The following is a 19133-nucleotide window of genomic DNA, read 5'->3' on the forward strand; positions in this document are numbered from 1 at the left end:
ATCACCATCCAGCCATCTGATCTCTACAGATAAGAGCCCAGCCAACATCAGTACGGTTACCTACTCAACCATAGGTGACCACAGACACTTCAATGAATCTAGCTGAGATAGTAAAAACCACCAACTAACCCACAGATATGTGATCAATAAAGAATATTTACCGTTTTTAAGCCTGTAAATTTAGGGAAAGTTGGTTACACAGCAGTAGGTACCTGATACACAGAGCAAGATTTAAGTCTTAGCTCTATCAATGACCTCACTGGCCTGTTTTGAGGAAGACTTTAAATTTCCTAATCTCAGTCTTCTTTTATAAGTATGATGAAGGGGGACACCTGGGTGGCTCAGTGGTTGCGTGTCTGCCTTTGATTCAGGGTGTGATCCCGGGATCCTGGATCGAGTCCCACATTGGGCTCCAGCAGGGAGCCCTCTCTCTCTCTCTCTCTCTCTCTCTCTCTCTCTCTCTCTCTCTCTCTCTCTCTCTCTCAGGAATAAATAAATAAAATCTTAAAAAAATAAGTATGATAAAGGGCTTTCTCCAGAATAGTGGATCGCAAATGTCTAAGTTATCCAGCTATCTTTTTTAAAATGCATTATCCAAGCATCCCTCCAGAAATTCTGGAATCAGGAAGTCAAGGGTGGAGCCCAGAAATCTGCATTTTAACATGTAATGGATGACTCTAATATACTTGCTAAGGAGCCACACATTGAGAAACTCTGCTCCAGATACTTCTAAGGAAAGCTTAGACATTTATAACTAAGCTCAGCCCTATCTTCAGCCAGACTCTATCCCATCACAGGTAGACAATGTCCAGCTGAAAATTCAGAGCTCCTTATAGATGGAAGTACCACAAGCTTGCTCTGGAGCCTATTAAAGAAGAATGACTTGACCTCAAGGCAGATATCTTTTGGCTCCTGGGAACTCACTCCTAGCTCCATTACAGAAGCCATGGCCTTGACAAAGGAAATGGCAGAGTGTTTCCACTCAAAACCATTCTGTCCAACTGCCAATACTGAATACAATTAAATAGCAAAAAGCATAGCTTCAGCTAAAATGCACAGTAACAGCTGGACTGTATTCCCTGAAAGTACAATGCATTTATTACAGATAATTAGACTTCCCTCTAGATGCAAAAGTGATATGGTCTGTGCACTAAGCAAAAAGGACTTACCACACAGCCTGGCCAACCCTTGCCAAAGCTCTCAAACAGTGCTGATCCCTGGGTTCTAAAACAGGGTAAGGAGGGTGATAGGATAGGGGCAGGAAGACAGTGACTGTTCATGGCTTTAATGATCCAAATAAATGGTTCTAATTTCTGCAAGAGAGTCACCCAGGAGTTTTAAGCAATACTGACGCCTGTGCCCCATCTGAGAAAAATACAACCAGGATCTCTGGGAATATACCACCAGGGCACAGTATTTTTAAAGCCCTTTGGGTGATTCTAATGTGCAGATGGAGTTAAGTACTACTGGTCTAAAGCAGAGGTTGGCAAACTATGATCCATCTGTTTTTATAAAGAAAGGTTGATTAGAACACTCATTTATTTAGAGTTGAGTTGTTGCAACAGAGATCATATATCCAGCAGAACCTAAAATATTTCCTATTCCATCCTTTACAGAAAGATTACCAACCTTGCTCTTAGGTGCCAATCTTTAATACCAGTAAAGGGGTTCTGACAGGAATTTTATCTTGAGTGCCTCCTGGCTTGGCTTTACATCCCTCTGACCTATTTTTCCAACATCAGGAGCTCAAAATCTATAGTAATTTTAATAGGTGCTTAGTATGTATCAGGTTCTAGGTTAAGTGGCTTGCATCATCCTACCTAATCCCTACACCTACCCAGTAGAAAAATTCTGGTTGTCTTCATTTAATAAACAGAAAACAAAGATTTGGATGAAACTGAGTCACTTGCCTCAGAATACAAAATGTGGAAGTTATATTCAGACCAAGATGCCTGATTCTCTGGCCGACGTGCTCAGTGACTAGACAAGCCAAGAGTCACAACATAGAAACAGAGCTTCTGAGCCACAGTGTAGAGTGAGCTTGGGCAGGACACTTCAATGGATGAGGGTAAGAGGTCCTAAAATGCCTACCATATAGGGATATGGTAAGATATTAGGCATCATGTCTAATAAAATAAGAATGCACATTGAAACTATTATTCTGTCAGATGTTTTTCTTGAGACATTCCTGGTTATGCTTCACTCATTTTTTGCATCCATTTAATGAACTGAGTAATTTAGTGAGTACCTTCTATACACTGTGCATGGTTCTAGGTGCTACACATATAGTAGAGAACAAGATGCTGGAAAACACAGTTTGCTGACCCCTGAATTCATGGAGTTTACATAGAAGTAGGGGAAATGGGCAATAACCAAACAAATAATTACATATACATAAATAAGCAAATATATATTTATATATGTTTAAATATATAAATTAACAATTTAAATGTATAAATTAAATATATATATACATATATACTTCTCATTATCCATAATAGTTATGTTCTAAATTGAATTTAAATAAAAAATTAAAAAATAAATAAATAAATAAATAAATAAAAATTAAAATAACAATAATATTTAACTCATGGAATTGTTTTGGGGATTAAATAAGAGAATGTTTTTAACTGCTTAATAAAATATCTGGAACATAGTAAATACTCAATAAAAATCAACTTTCCTAGCTGCAAAACAAAAACAAAGGTCACCATAAACATTGATGTAGCAAATACTAAATCACTGCTCCCAGGGGAAAAGCAAGGTTAAGTGCTTGTGAATCTCTGGTCACATTTTCACCAGGCAATCAATATGTAACCTTATTTTAGGTGTGTCTCTACTTAAAGACACATTATTTACTGTATATTGTTCATACACTAACATTGAACTCATGGCCATCATACCACAGGAAGGCACATCATAGCCACCTTCTGTTTAGAAACAGCAGCCAGATAGACCCTCAGCACTACCCTCGTGGGCCATTTTAAATAGCAGAACCACCACAGGAAAGCACAAATACTACAAAAAACATAGCACAAGAAAGACTACAGAGAGGACAATTCTTGCAGCATAAAAACTACAAGGAGGCAGAGTGCCTCCTCAACCTCAGCTGAGAACACATGCATCGGGCGACTCCACTTTTTTTTGCCACTCTGCTCCTATCTACAGATGACCGTGAAAATAATCTGAGTGTTGATTTGGAATTACAATAAATTTTAACAAGTAAGGAAATTCACAAATACAGAATCTGCAAATTATGAGGATTCACTGTACAATGTCATGCAGAGATAAAGCTAAGGAGAGAATTAAAGCAGGATAGGGGATACAGCATGACAAGCAGTGCCATTTCTAAGGTAGTCCAAGAAGTCTCCAAAGAGTCAACATTTCAGCAGAAACCTCAATGAAGTGACAGAGCACGTGAGGTGACCATCTGGCTAAGGGTGACCCAAGACAGCAGAAGAGCAAAGGTGAAGGCCCTTAAGTAGCAGCATGGGTATCTGAGGGGCTGTTGGGCCAGTGCAGCGGGAGCGTGAAGGTGAGGGAGAACATGGGGGATGAAGGGAGAGAGAAAATGAGAGACAGCAGCATGTTGAAAGGCATGTCTGCCACAGATAGGCCCCCGAGCATCCTTCTGTGCACAACAGAAATGTACAGAGGTGTTTGAGGGGAAGGTTGCCAACAATCTAAGTTTTCAAGCTCACTGGCTGCCCACCAGAGGGCAGGAAGTGGGGAGGCAATGGGAGATCAGGGAGACTAGAGGGATGGTTGCAGGGATCCAGGAAAGAGGGGTGGCTCGGAACAGTATGTTGGCGGTGGAGCTGGGAAGGTAGGGGTGACACCAGGCAGGTCTGGTCATGGGTTGGTTGTGAAGTCTGAGAGTACAAGGGGAGTCACAGATAATGGAGATTTGAGGCTCTGTCCACTGAGTTGGATGGAAAATGAGGCAACTGATCATACTGGGTACGTTCTGAAGGTAGATTTGCCACCATAGTGAAGGTGGGTGTGAGAGAAAGAGACAACTTCAAGAACTGGAGTGCATGGGAAGTGGTGTCACTGGCTGCAATTCAAATCTGAGAGAGAAAGGAGTCTGTGGGGGTGTCAAGAGTTGCACACACCAACGTATTCTTCAGGTTTTGTGTGTGTGTGTGCATGTGTGTGAGAGAGAGACAAAGAGAGAAAATGATAAAGAGGTAATAGGTTCTCACCCAATATTTATAAATTATCTGTTGTACATGTTCTGCAAAGAGCTCAGGATTAGACAGAAACAAAACACGGATGCCCTGGAGGAGCCTTGAAGTTTAATGGGAGAAACAGACAGGTCAACAGGTGATTCTCATTAAAAAAATCTCAGTACAGGTTTTGAAGCCAGAGAATGTCAGGCAATGCCCAACACTGCACAGAAAGAACACTGGACAGAGATCCCAAAATCCTAATGGGCAGAAACTCTAGTTTCTCTGAAGGAAGACCTAAGAAGAGATAACTTTGCTGGTCTCAGAAACACACCACTAGAAGAAGCTTTGAGCCCAGGTGGCTCAGCTGGAGATGCCAGTGCTGCGGGGATCTCTCTGGGAAAAGTTTCTGAGAAAGTCAGCCTGGCAGGCCAAGAGCCACTGTGACAATAAATGCACAGAGATGTTTCCTCGCTCGGATGACAGCCACCAGCCACGGGGACCAGCAATCTGCACAGCCCTTCATTCAACTTGCTGGGTGTGTGTCCAGAGGTGCTTGTTGCTTTCAACATGTAACCAAGAGGAAATCTTGGGTAGAGCGGCCAACAAAACTAAAAGCCTTTAAGCAAGGGAACTGCCTTCACACACAAACAAAACACAAATTCCTCCAAGGTCTGAGCAAGGGAGAAATGGCACTCTTGAGGAAAATCCCTGTTGCAGGCAGGATACTTTTCCCTCCGAGTTTGCCTCTACCTTTCTCTTTGGCCCCAGCACCGACAGAGACAAAAAAAAAAAAAAAAAAAAAGACAATAATCCTTTACAATGGAATATTACTCAGCCATTAGAAATGACAAATACCCACCATTTGCTTCAACGTGGATGGAACTGGAGGGTATTATGCTGAGTGAAGTGAGTCAATCAGAGAAGGACAAACATTGTATGTTCTCATTCATTTGGGGAATATAAATAATAGTGAAAGGGAATATAAGGGAAGGGAGAAGAAATATGTGGGAAATATCAGAAAGGGAGACAGAACATAAAGACTCCTAACTCTGGGAAATGAACTAGGGGTGGTGGAAGGGGAGGAGGGGGTGGGGTGGGGGCGAATGGGTGACAGGCACTGAGGGGGGCACTTGACGGGATGCGCACTGGGTGTTATTCTGTATGTTGGTAAATTGAACACCAATAAAAAATAAATTTATTATAAAAAAAAGACAATAATCCTTTCTCTTAGTCCCCTCAGGATAGCTGTTAAAGACCAGTATTTTCAAAAAGAACTTACTCTAGAAATCCAAAAGGGAAATAAAGATTGAAAATATGAAAACCGTAAAAGCACTACAGTCACCAAACAGAGGTTCTTGACCTTACAATAGCTAGAAATGTTACTTACCAGACACACGGGCCCTGCTTGGTTGCACATTCTGTCTGGATGCTTCAGGTCCAGAAGACACCTGTTAAAACCTTAAGGAGGCAGCTTGTGCACACACAGACATTTAGACACACTCCTGGGCTGCTTCTTTTCTAGATAGATGTCTGGAGTGGAAACTTCAACCAGGGGCAGTTTGAGGGAAAAACAGTATGGGTATTGGGGTTACTTAATTCCCCACTGAGCAAACAATACAAAACTCATACTCTTTCAGGCATAGAAAAACAAAGATATGGGTTGGGTCAAGATCTGGTATCTTCTTTACCCCTGTCCCTATTGCATCCCTGTTTCATGAAAATTTTGCAATCCAGAGCTGGGTGGGTCCATGAGATCAAAGCTAGCCTCCCCTTTGAAGCCAATAACCCTAATAGATGGGCTTGTATCTTTGCCTGATCATAGAGCAGCTCTACGACCCTCTTATGTTGGCATTTCATACTCCAAGAACAGTGAAAGACAACAGTCCAATGCACTCTTGGACATTAATTTCATTAATGGTTCCAAGAACAGAAAAGTGTGCATAGCCCTTTGACAAAGACCAGGAAGATGACCCACAGAACCATACAGGGTCTACCAATGAGTTCCCAGAGCAAGCTTATTCGGGGCTATGGCATATCACCTACAGGTATACATGCCTCTTCTACCATTTTGTTTTCCATTTGTACTGTCACATTATTGTACAGAGAACACTACGTTCTGATAGTGTTGCCATCCAGAGTCAAAATTACAAAGATAAAAGTAATTAGGCTGGGAAAGGAGAGGCTGGCTTCACCCTGAAATGGAGCCTCCTGGCTCCCTGCCTGCTCGGGTAGGTGCCTTGGAACTGCTCCTCATGAAAACGGCTCTCCCATTTTCAACTAAATTCTAGGAGTTGATAATATCTTGCTATTTGTCTCCCCCAGTCTATCCTTGTGCACAGCTCATAATTTGCCAGGAAACATAGAATTTATTTTCCATTTCTTCCTCACCGCATTGCTCAGCAACTACAGAGGTGCCTCCAACTGATTTTTCCATCACCCCCACCACCGTCCCCAGGCAAGGGACAAAAGTTCCTATTGGACTCATCACTTGGATGTGCTCACTCTCTGTGGCATGATTTATAGAAAGGCAGCCTCAATTACAATTTCTCTTACTCCTTGCATTGACAAAATGCTGAAAATACAGAATTGCCAAGATGGCACGGTACACAGCCTCCGACTCAAACAGCTTTCTGCCATCAGCCTCAGGCACAAGAAAAGCTGCTGTGCCAAAAACAATGACTTAATCCATCAGTGCCAAAGAAGGCAAGACTGGGAGCTGTTTTCCTAACTCCGATAAGTGGCCTCCCCAGTGCAACTTTCCTCTCCAACCAACACAGAACTCTCCATTCCCTTTCTTCTAAGGCTGGGGGCTGAGAGGCAGCCACACTAAGGGCCAAGCAATTGTAGCAGCAGCCAGCAGACAGCAATATTGGGAGATTAAAAATTAAATCTGCATATGTGTTTCCATTTCCAAGCCTCGTTTATTCATAGTAAAAACATGAAACCAGTAACTGAAATGAACACAAATACACCCCTTATCTACTGGCCTTGGTTTTACTTTTATTCTGTTGGTTTGAGACTGGGGGGAACCCCAAACTAGTGTTCCACTAAGTGAGGGAGTTTGTGGGAATTACTGATCCCAGTGCTCTGATCAGGAGTGGCAACCCCGGTGGCCCAGCGGTTTAGTGCCATCTTCAGCCCAGGGCGTGATCCTGGGGACCGAGAATGGAGTCCTGCGTCGGGCTCCCTGCATGAAGCCTGCTTCTCTCTCTGCCTGTGTCTCTGCCTCTCTCTGTGTGTTTCTGTGTTTCCCACAAATAAATAAATAAAACCTTAAAAAAAAAAAGTATGAGCCTGGGGTCACCTTATACGTGTCATTTGTGGGTAGAAGTGGAAGCAGGTAAAAAATCAGGTCACTCTTGGATGATCTTCCACAGACATTTGATCTTTTTCTTATTCTGTCTCTTCTAAAGTCTCCTTATTATAGACTTAATGATCCTCACAGCACCTTAGAAATTACTGTTTTAAAAGCTCCTTGTTTGGTAAAAGTGCTATGAGGAATAAACGGTCATTTCTAGCTTGCCCAGAGTGCTTCAATACACTGAACCACAGTCCTCCTGGCCATGGCCTTTCACCAACCTCCCAAAATGACCAAGATGGTTTTCTGGGTAAAACATCTAAGGAGTCATCTCTTGACAACTGGGATGTATTTTATTGTGTTAATTTTTAAAATGAAAAAAACGTTTAATTGACACACTTTATTTTGGGGGGGAGCAGTTTGTAGTCTACAGAGTGGAAAGTACAGACTGAGAGTTGCCATATATCCTGTCATCTCTCTCTATTATTAACATCTTGCATTAGTGTGGTACACTTGTTAAAATTCATGAGCCAAAATTGATATAGCATTGTTAACTAAAGTCCATACTTTACATTAGGGTCCACTCTTTGTGTACATATTATGGGTTTGGACAAATGACAAATGTATGACATTATATGATATATAATGACATGTATCCATCATGATACTATGATACTTAATAGTTTCACTACCCTGAAAACATCCTCTGTGCCTCATCTACCCATCCCTCCCTTTCCCTCAACCCCTGGCAACCACTTATCTTTGTGCTATCACCATAGTTTTGCCTTTTCCAGAATGTCATATAGTTGGAAACATATATAATGTAGCTTTTACGAATTGGCCTCTTTCACTTAGAAACATTCATTTGAAGTTTCTTCCAGGGCTTTGGTGGAAGAATTGGTTTTTTATTTTGATTTATTGTTGGTTTGTTTGCTAGAACTAGTAACGTTCAAACCCAGGCCTCAAACTAGTCACTTGTAAAATATCTCCCAAGTTTTTCCTGTCTTAACTGTAATCCCTGAAGCAGATTGGGGACATCATGAAAAAACACAGTCAAACAAAAGTTAGGTACTTCCTAATATTTGTAAGGGTAAAACCATAAAGATTCATTTTATACTTTCCAGTGGATATTTATAAATATGTCAAGTGAGCCAACCAAAACTATCCCATCTCAGGGAACATTATTATAATTACTAGTTATTAGAATTATTCATTATTAAAATGAGAATGTGCCAGAGTTCAGATAGAAAAAGAAAAAAAAGAGGGTTTGAACTCTGTAAAACAGCACAGAAGAGATATTCATTCAACTAATTGGTTAATTCCATTTTAGTGTATGTACATGCTGATGGATCAAGTACCAGCCGGTGGATGCTATCTGATAATACACTAATGACAAGGCTTTGTACAATGCACTTTGGGCATGAAACTGTCTTGGATATGCACCCTGCGCATTAGCAGCATATGATCTGGAGAAGTGTGATGCTTGCAGCAATTACTACAATGTTAGACATGGAGTGCTGGAGCTGGGGGAGGTACAGATCATGGGTACCATGGGGTTTAGACAAGGAAATTCTGACGGGGTGATATGGGAGCTCATAGCTTGTAGTTCACCCTGAGAAGGGAAAGCCACTGAATATTTGACAACTTTGGAAGAAACTATCTTTTATGGTCAGTATTTATGAGGCCCTTGCCTTAAAAGATTACCTTTCCATAAAAATATCCAGGAACAGGTAAGTATAGGCAGCCCCATGGATGCCAATCAAAGAGGCAGGAAGGTTCCTGATGCAGCAACAAATGCATACTACATGGTCTTGGAAATTAGACACAAGAATTCTCAGAGAGCAAACTTGGGCTCTGGTTTAGTCAACTGAGTTATTAAGCAGAGTCATAAAGTGTTAGAGCTCTAAGGTCTCAAAATTCAAATGCTTAGTCGTCGGTGCTTCTGTAAAATTCAGGGAAGAGAAAGAAAGGGAAAGGAATGCAATTCTATGGTAACCAGTATCTTTCTGACATAGAACAAAAAAAAAAAATCAGCTTCCACTTTAGTCAGGAAAAGTGGGGCCTTGTATCAAGTTGATCTTTAATTCAGAAATAAGTACATTCCTTCATTTATTCAATTTTCACTCATTCAACAAATGCCTGTTGATGGTCCTCTGTGTGTAGGGTATTGTTCTGGATGCTCGAAGAATAGCAAAAATGATTAGATGGATTCAGTCCAACCATTCACGGCTCTTAGATGCAAAAAGAGTGCACATCATTGGTCAAGGCGGAATAAGTGCTGAACACAGGATGGGGCACACAGTACACACTTGATAAGTAGCTACTCTTAGCATTAGATGAAAGGAAGAAAGAAATGTCAAGCTTCAGAGGAAGTGTGATCATTTTCTGTTGGATGACTACAGAAAGCTTCAAGGAAAAGTGGCATGATCATGGAAGTACATGAGCGTCTGGGTTGGCGAGGTAAGAAAAGCAGGGGAAGGAGGCAGAAAAATAAGCATTTATAGAAATGAAAACAACCCAAACATGTCTGGAACATGAAGCCTATAACAAAGAGAAGTATAAGTGGTAGAGGGTTCTGGAATGGAAGACCCAAATGCTAAATCTAAGCATGAGCAATGGTGAACAACTGGTTATTGTTCCACGTGGGGATGACATACTACATCATGTAGAAGATCACAGACTGACTGAATGACATTAAGCAGTTATCTCAATCTTTCTTCAGTCATAGCATCTGTAAAATAAGGAAAGGGATGACATCTGGAGAATGATCAAACGTGTCAGTCTTCGGAATGTTAACTTGGCATAGGATGCTTAGAGAAAGAAGAAACTTGGCGGGATATCCGAATCATATGTAGGAAGCCAATATAAGTGTTGTACAATAAACACAAAAACTGACATGATAACAGTGGGGATGGAAAGAAGGGAAAGTCAGTGACAGTACACCAAGGTACAATGATTTTAACATGGGTGACAGGGGCTAGAAGAAGGTAAAGCTTCAGTGGCAGGAAGAATGGATGGATCATGGGTAGAACTAGGGAAGATGAGAATAAAGACATCAGGCTGGAGCTTGACAGATGAGGTAGATGAGTTTTAATATTTCTTCTGTACCCCCATGAACATAAGTTTGAGAGAGAGAGAGAGAAACTGACTTTAGAGTAAGTTACTATAATTAATCAAGGGAGAATTTGAAAGAGCAGCTATGGCTTCTTCTAGACTCTCCTGAGGAAAACAATTCAATTAGATCATGTTGAGTCTGTCTTGAATCATTACTGTATATTCTGTTTTTTTAAGACTTTATTTAGTCATGAGAGACACGGAGAGAAAGGCAGAGGGAGAAGCAGACTCCCTGGGAGCCTGATGCAAGACTCGATCCCAGGACCCCAGGATCACAACCTGAGCCAAAGGCAGATGCTCAACCACTGAGCCACCCAGGTGACCCTGTATATTCTGTTTTAAAAGTCAGGAGAGAGGCAAATGAAAATATAGCCTCAAATGCAATAACTTTTAAATGCGGCTGAAAAAAATGTCACATCCTTGTTTCTACATAAGACATCTTTATTAATCTTCTATTGGTTTCCTACTCCCTACATTTTGATATTTCCCAGCAAATTCAAACTTCCCTGGAACCATTCCTCCTTGAACCAGTTTCTGAGATTTGTGTGGAACCTCCTCCACTTCTACCTTCACATCAGGGTCAGCATGTGATTCAGGTCTATGCCAACTGCAGTGGCCTTGGCAATTAGTTGAGTGGGTAGGTGGCACAAAGACATTCAGAACCAATCCCATGACTTTTTGCCTCTTTCCACCAAGATAACTAAGATACTAGGACTGAAGCCTGGAGTCACCAGTGGCCACACTTGCCCCTTTCTGAGGGGAAAGTTTCCTGAGAACAAAGACAATGTCTGAACCAAAATAGAGCTTAAAGATAACAAAAAAGAAACAACTGCTAGCATGGTCTGATCTCTCAGGCCCAATCATGCTTGGAGCCAAGTCTTCCCTTAAATGCCACAGATATCCTTTTTTTTTTTTAAAGGGATTTTTATTTATTTGAAAGAGAGAGAGATCAGGGGGAGGGGCAGTGGGAGGGGAAGAAGCAGACCACCTCCACACTGGGAGCCCAATGTGGGGCTTGATCCCAGGACCCTGAGATCATGACCTGATACTTACCCAACCTGAGCCACTCAGGTGCCCCTCCCCTGCCACAGCTATCTTAACCCAAAAACTCCCCTTCCCTCAATGCTCCTTTGAGACAGGATTTTTATCACTTTCATCCAAAATATTCCCATCATACACAGCACATAACCACATGCAACACTGTGTGCGTCATATAGGAACTAAGTCCAGAGAGAAGCATATACAACAGTAGAGGCTGCAGTAGCCAATGAACACTCCATGCAAGAGGCCAGTTCTGGGAGGTGAGTTCATTGTGCTTTAACTAATGAAGTTTCTTTTGGGCACTGCAGGGAATATAAAAAATGATCTCAGTGCAGCTCCTGCTAGTCAGGGACCTCATGATTTCTTGTAGGAAATAGCTGCATGCCAAACTCAACAAAAGAGTGAACCAAGTTGAAGGTGATGAACAGCAGAGTCTAACAGGGAAGGATCCATCTTCTGAAACAAATGAAATTAGGAAGGACTGTTTTCTTCTCTTCAAATGTGCAGTATTGAGCAACATTCTATGGGCTAAAACTTCTCTCATTTACTATCTCTGTAGTTCTGTTTTCAAAAGCATTTGTAATGATAATAATAAAAGCCATAAAGCCCATGACCGCTTCCCCCATTTTTTTTTTTTAGACAAGACTATATAATCTCAAAGCCCATACCTTAACCATTATACTACACAACCTAGCAACCTCTTGCTGCCTGGCTGATCCAAATGGACTTTTCAGTTAACTGATCTTTATACTCATCCCTGAATCTGCAGAGAAGGTTCTTTATTTGACACCAGTTGGAAGTAGAAAACTACCTTCCTATTCTTTGATTGCATCTTAGACTGCTACAAATCAGTTGAACAGGACTATTCATCTAAGATAAGGCCTTTCTACTACAGTCACCAGAGCCACCTTTGTGTCAGACTCCCCCGATCCACTGCCCACTACACATCCCCTGACAGTACAACCATTTCATGCAGAGACCTGCAGAAGAACCAGATGGCTCCCTCAAACAAATTCCCCTCATTACAACAACAAATAACCTTGATAATTACCCAGAAGTGGCAGAAAAAAATATTACTAGCATGGGAGAACAAGCAAAACTTAATCTTTAAATGAGACGTAATGGAGTCTTTCACACTGCATCAAAGTCACTGTTAAAGAATGCTGTCCTCAAAATGAAAACACTGCTCTCCTGATTCCAAGAGTCAAATCAGCTTAAACACATCTTTCCCCCAAGGCAGTTTTCAAGATTAATAATATTGTATATGTTGTTTTAGGAAACTTTTCCCCCCCTACAACTCAGAATAACATTTATTTCATGAGCTATGCCAGCCATCCTTTCCCCACACACATACTGAGTAGAGAGACATGGCAACTTTGGCCAGGACCTTGAGCAATCGGCATGGTAGACGGGAGTAATACTGATTTCCATCAGGGTGTGTCTTCTAGCCAACTCAGCAGCCTTCATCCTTTGTGATAATTTATACCAGGGGGATCACAAAAACCATGATACCCACTTGAAAAAAAAGTTACAGCTCTAGGAGCGATGGCTAATTGTTTTTCTTATTCAGTGATTAGACTGTAGACATGGTGCTGAATGTTTTTAGCTCTGCAATTTTTCCAATGTTGTGTTTTAGCTTTTTAAAAATCCTCTAATGAGTTGTATTCTTATAATATATGTGATATTTGTAATATGTAATCTGTAACATCAATTGATGAAACACAACAAAACACATACCTGTAAACCTAGCACCAAAAGTTAAGAAGTAGAAACTTACCTATGCCACCAAAGCTCTCTGTATACCTCCTGAGCCCTCAGGGCAAGCACTCACCATAACTGGCCTTCTGTTGACTCCTTGCATTTAAATTAATTCTGCTCCATAGGTTTGTAACTCTACACACAATATTATTAGGCCTTGCTTGTTTCTAAAATTTATAAAAATGACATATTGGAATAAAGCCCTATTTAGATGGATTTTTTTCCACCCAGAATTATTTTTCCAAGATCCACCCATGTTCAATGCAATTTTAGTTTGTTAATTTTTGTGGCTGAATAATATTCCACTGTGTCACTAGAACACAATTGTTTATCTCCTGTTTACCTGTTTACCTCCAGCTTTTTTTGATATAACAAGAACTTATGTATGAACATTCATGCATAGGTCTGCTGGAAAACATTTCCCCCGGATTTGTAGCCAGGAGTAGACTTTTTCACTTGTAGGATTTGCATTTAGTTGGTGTCAAATGTATTGCCAGATTGTTTTCCAAAGTGACTGTTCAAATTTAAACTGTTGCCCAGGATGTACTAAGATTCCCATTAAACCTCAATCTCCCTCATACTTGAAATTACATGGTATCTTAATTTTGTCAATCTGATGGGTATTAAATGGTACCTCATAGTCATTCTAATTTGCATTGCACTGATTTCTAATGAGCCTAAGCATTTTTCTCATGTTGGATTGCAATTATTTCATGTTTTCTCTTAAATCTTATTCCTCTTCATTTATTTTGGCAATTATTTTACTAATTTGACTATATTTTCTTTATGAGTTTATAGTATCTCTTTATACAAAAGAGATCCTTATCCTTTGATAGGGACGTGTTGCAAATATGTTCTACAAGTCTATGGCTTATATTTGCACATATCATTTCTGATGCTTTTTTTAAGATTTTATTCATTTGTTCTGAGAGACACAGAGAGAGAAGGGGTAGAGAGAGAAGGAGAGAGAAAATCTTGAGCAGACTCTGAGCTGAGCACAGAGCCCAACACAGGGCTCAATCTCACAACCCTAGATCATGACCTGAACCAAAATCAAAAGAGTTAGACACCCAATTGACTGAGCCACCCTGGCACCCTGATGGTATCTTTTATTGAACAATCATTCTTTATTAATTATGAACTTCAATTAACATAACTTGAATTTACTCAATTAATATAACTTGAATTTACTCATTAATTATGAACTTCAATTAATATAACTTGAATTTACTCGATTTATGTCTTATTTGAGAAATCCATTCCTATCATAGGGTATAGAAGTTAGTTTCCAAAACTTTCTTCTTAAAGGTTAATATTTTTCTTTCATATTTAAGTCCTAAAATATATATTAAATTTTACTTTTATGTATCACAAATGTCTTTTGTCCCTACACATAAACAATTATCTCAACATAATAATTAAAGAGTCCATCCTATGTCTACTGTTCTGCTAAGCCAACTTTGTTATTATCAGTTTCCCATATATGTTTCGTCTAGATCTGTTCTGAGCTCTCTATTCTGTACCAATTGCCAATCTGCCTGTGCCTCTGTGTGTATGTGTATGTGTGTGCATAAATTTAACTACAATTTTTGACATCTGTAAAGTTCTCCATCCCAGCCCAACAACACACACTTTCTCCCATTAAGATCAATCTGCCTTATTGTTGGACCTTTGCTATCTTTTATGCATTAGAAAATCACCTTGGTTAAGTTCCTACAAACACCTATTGCTATTCGATTGAATTGTATTGAAATAGAGCAATTGACATTTTTATGCTATTGAGGCTTCCAGGAAATATATGCATGTTATATTTTTCCACTTAGTCTGGTTTCTTTTTATGTCTTCTCAAAAAGTTTTAAAGCTTTCTCCATAAAGGTCGTGTACAACTTTATTCCTTTTGGGTAGTAGAAAAAGTTACATTTTAAATTGTTTTCTAACTCATTATTGCTGGAGAATAAAAATCCATTTGATTTTGCCAGGCTTATTAAGTTTAATAATTTGTAGTTTCATTTGAATTTTATACACAGAGAATCATAGTATTCTATGTATAGAGAACAAAGAACATTCTCTGTCCCCACAGAGAATGATTTTCTTTTTCTTATCTTATTATCATGGTTAAGACTCCAAACACAATGCTGACTTGAAGCTACAGAAGGTATCCTTGTCTCACTCCTGATTTAAAAAAAATGTTTCTAATATTTTATAATTAAAAATAATGTTTATTGTATTTTTATTAATAAACTTTATCAGGTTAAAGAAGCACTCCTCTTTCACTTGTTTGTTAAGGATGTTTTTGTTTATTTCTTTACTTAGTTTTGTTTTGTAAATAACTAGTGAGTGTTGAATTCTATTCAAGAATTTTTTGAGTCAATTGAGATGTTAATGTAGTTTTTATCTATAAGCCTTTAATACAGTGAATTACATTTTTAGATTTTCTAACATTAAGTGATATGCATTCTAGAAGTAAAATCAATATAGGCTCTTTTGCATACATGGCTGGGTTCAATTTATCTCTTTGAATCTTTACATTATGCAGTAGGTGCTTTATAATCTCTTTACAAAGTGTCATTTACTAGTGGTATGACCACAGGTAAAGGCATAGCCTCACCTCAGGGCAGTCTGACTCCAAACTCCAAGATTTTAATTATTTGTTCTAACTCCCTGGGTGCTTTGAATTTGACAACTCATGATAACATCTCAACACACAACACTTCTGTAACGTCTACTAGGTATCTAATCCAGTCTCTTACTATTAGAAGAATAAAATCCCCACCAGTTAATTTAATTACACTTGACTGGTGGACCTTGAAAGTCAATCTTGTAGATCTGTGTGTGTGAAGGAAGGAAAAGAAGGATGGAACTGCTGGTACTAAAATGCTCTAAGACCAGAAGGGACAGGTGTAAATGAAGACTGAAATGTCTTTTAGGGCTATTAGGGGGGATGGCTAGAAGTTTTCAGGTTACTATCTTAATGAGAATGGGCCTCCTTACCTCCTTTCCAGCTAGACTTAGGAATTTATCATGTCTGTTTACCCAGCCTCACCTCTACTTAATTTCAACACTTCCTTATTACAGCCTTCACTACTGTCAGTCATTGAATACTTAACTTTAGGTTGCAAGGACATTTCTCAGAAAATACAAGCAAGCTCTCACTAAACCATCCAATGTTCAAAAGTCCATTCTGACTGCCTCCCAAGGATGGCTCTCATTTTGAACATGTATGTTTTCTCAGCTTGCTCCAGTTTCTGCATATCCTTTTTTTAAGTTATTAATTAATTAATTAATTAATTAATTAAAGAGAAAAGGAGAAAGAATGGGAGAGAGCACAAGCAAAGAGAGGAGCAGAGGGAGAGGGACAAGCAGACTCCCCACTGAGCATGAAGCCCAATGCAGGGCTCATTCTCATGACCCTGAGGATCATGACCTGAGCTGAAATCAAGAGCTTAGATACTTAACCTACTGAGCCACCCAGATGCCTCTCTCCATACAGTTTTCTAACTTTAGCCACCAGAACCAAACACCGCAAAGAACTTAAATGAAATAAGAAGAACACATAACTATAGGGATGCAAAAGGTTTCATCCCTTATGTGCTTTTAAAAAGCCTGTCCACCTTCAAGAAATCATGCTCTGAAAATTCATATTATGCTGCAGACCCACAGCAGTGGGTGGAACCCCTGCTCTGGATCTTTTGTTTCCTCCGATGGCAGCCTAGATGAGTTCTTCCCTGGCCACCCTAAGCTGCTACTCTCCCATCATGGCTCTCCCTATTCGCTTCTTTGTGTTATTTTCCTTATAGCACTTATGACCAACAGTATATAATATTGTTATACCAACTATACCAAAAGTTGGCCACCTATATAAAGGCAATTATAATGATAAATGTTATGATTTTATTTTTAATTTCATAAATATGGCAAGCTTCATAATGGGTAAGATTCTAGCTGTCTATGTTTTTGTTTGATTTATTTCCTGGTATATTCAGGTGCCTTGAGCAATGCTTAGGACATAGTCAGTATGCAATAAATATTGATAGAAAACGGAAAATGGAAGGGAAGGAGAGAAGAAAGGTATGATGGCCTCAGTCTTTCACTGTGCAACCCAGACTAGAAAATGATGTTCACTATTGTTGGTCACTAGAGCAGTCCCCCTACTCCTAAAGTGTGGTGGCAAAGGACCTCAGTTCAGATATGCATAGAGAATTTCCCAGGTACAGAGCTATCAATTACAGCCAAATAATAAAGGTAAGAATTGTGTTAACCTTAAAACACCATAATCAATAGAAAGGAATGAACTACAGATATGCACAACCACAAAGAGTAATGTGAGAATCCTTGTGCTTAGTAAAAGAAGCCAGACACACACACAAAGTACATACTGTATGACTCCATTTGTATAAAGTGCTAATCAATAGTGGCCAAAAGCAGAATAGTGTTGGCCTGGGGCCAGACGTAGATGGAAGGATGATCTACAAAGGGGCATGAGAAATCTTTGGGGGAGGCAATGGATATGTTGTCTATCTTTTGTGGTTTTGTAAGATCTTACAACTGTCAAAACTCATTGAACTATATAATTTAAATAAATGTGGTTTATTATACATAAATTATTTTTAAATAAAGTTGATAAGGAAAAAAAGGCTGCCTCCTTCCAGCACAGGCAGAAGCAGATAGCTCTTTCACTCAGTCTCCCACCCAAGGAACAAAAGCATTCACACTTTGTACAGTTATCAGGCCAGACATCTACAGCATGCAATCTCAACTCTGTAGTTTTATTTTCCTGTTCACCCTCCCCCTTTCTCCAGCCATGACTCATCCTCCTGAAACTAAGAAATCCTCTAACAGGATCCCATGCATGCAGTAGTTCCACTCATTCATCCATCTCATTAACTGTGTGGCCATAATGGACATTGCTTGCACCATTTGTCACTACATAAGGTTGACCTAACACTATTTGGTCTATGGCAGCCTAAACCCCCAACATCTCCGTGGAGAATCTCACTTTGACCCTTGCCTGCCCTTCCAGTTCTCTCAGAAGTGTTTAAACATCAGAAAAGTACCACAGAAAGAAAAAAAATAGAAAGTGTACTTCCAACAGAAAGATTTTTCATTTAAATGCACTTTATTGTGTGATGTATTCCTTTAATTAAAGTGTGTGTCTGGGTGCATTGGTTGCTATTACAGTGCAATCCTTCATGTTTATTGAATGCAAGAGTAGCTGGGGCAATGCAGTGGAAACTCACATATTAGCTGGAGTGGAACTTAAAGTGGTAGTTACCTGATCTTTTGAGCTTCTAAGAAGTAGATAATCTTCAAGATGATTTTGGTTAATGGCCAAGTATGATGAGATGCCCTCTATCAATTTGAATAGGTCTGGTCTGAAAAACCAATTTCTTTTTCCAAATGTCTTGCTTGGTTCTGTCTTGTTGTCTATCCCAGATTACAACCTTCATCTCCAGAAACACTGAACTCCAGAGAGAGGAACCATGGGCGCTAGACAGTTTCTATAATCTCCAAATAGTGGTATAGTGAAGTGGAATTAACAATCCTGACCATTCATATGATACTTTATGGTTTACAAAACATCTTTATGCTTCTTCTTGGGCTCTTCTTAAGGAGCTTGGGAAGTCAGTGACATAATCTTCCATAGTGACTTAGAAACTGAGAGCCTGAGACCCAAAGGATAAATGAGGTACCCAGTTGCACAGAAAACCACAGAGATGTGCTAGATCCATGCCTTTTTTTTTTAAATTTTA

The 19133-nt window shown here is 39.6% G+C and overlaps 1 protein-coding gene across 1 annotated transcript in view; it reads right to left on the reverse strand.

Moving 5' to 3' along the window:
• SORCS3 (sortilin related VPS10 domain containing receptor 3) overlaps window positions 1–19133 on the reverse strand; it is a 587544-nt gene that overhangs the window by 223790 nt on the left and 344621 nt on the right. The gene's annotated exons all lie outside the window — the stretch shown is intronic.

The sequence above is a fragment of the Vulpes lagopus genome, chromosome 2, assembly GCF_018345385.1.
Source record: "Vulpes lagopus strain Blue_001 chromosome 2, ASM1834538v1, whole genome shotgun sequence".
In the NCBI taxonomy this organism is placed as follows: domain Eukaryota; kingdom Metazoa; phylum Chordata; class Mammalia; order Carnivora; family Canidae; genus Vulpes; species Vulpes lagopus.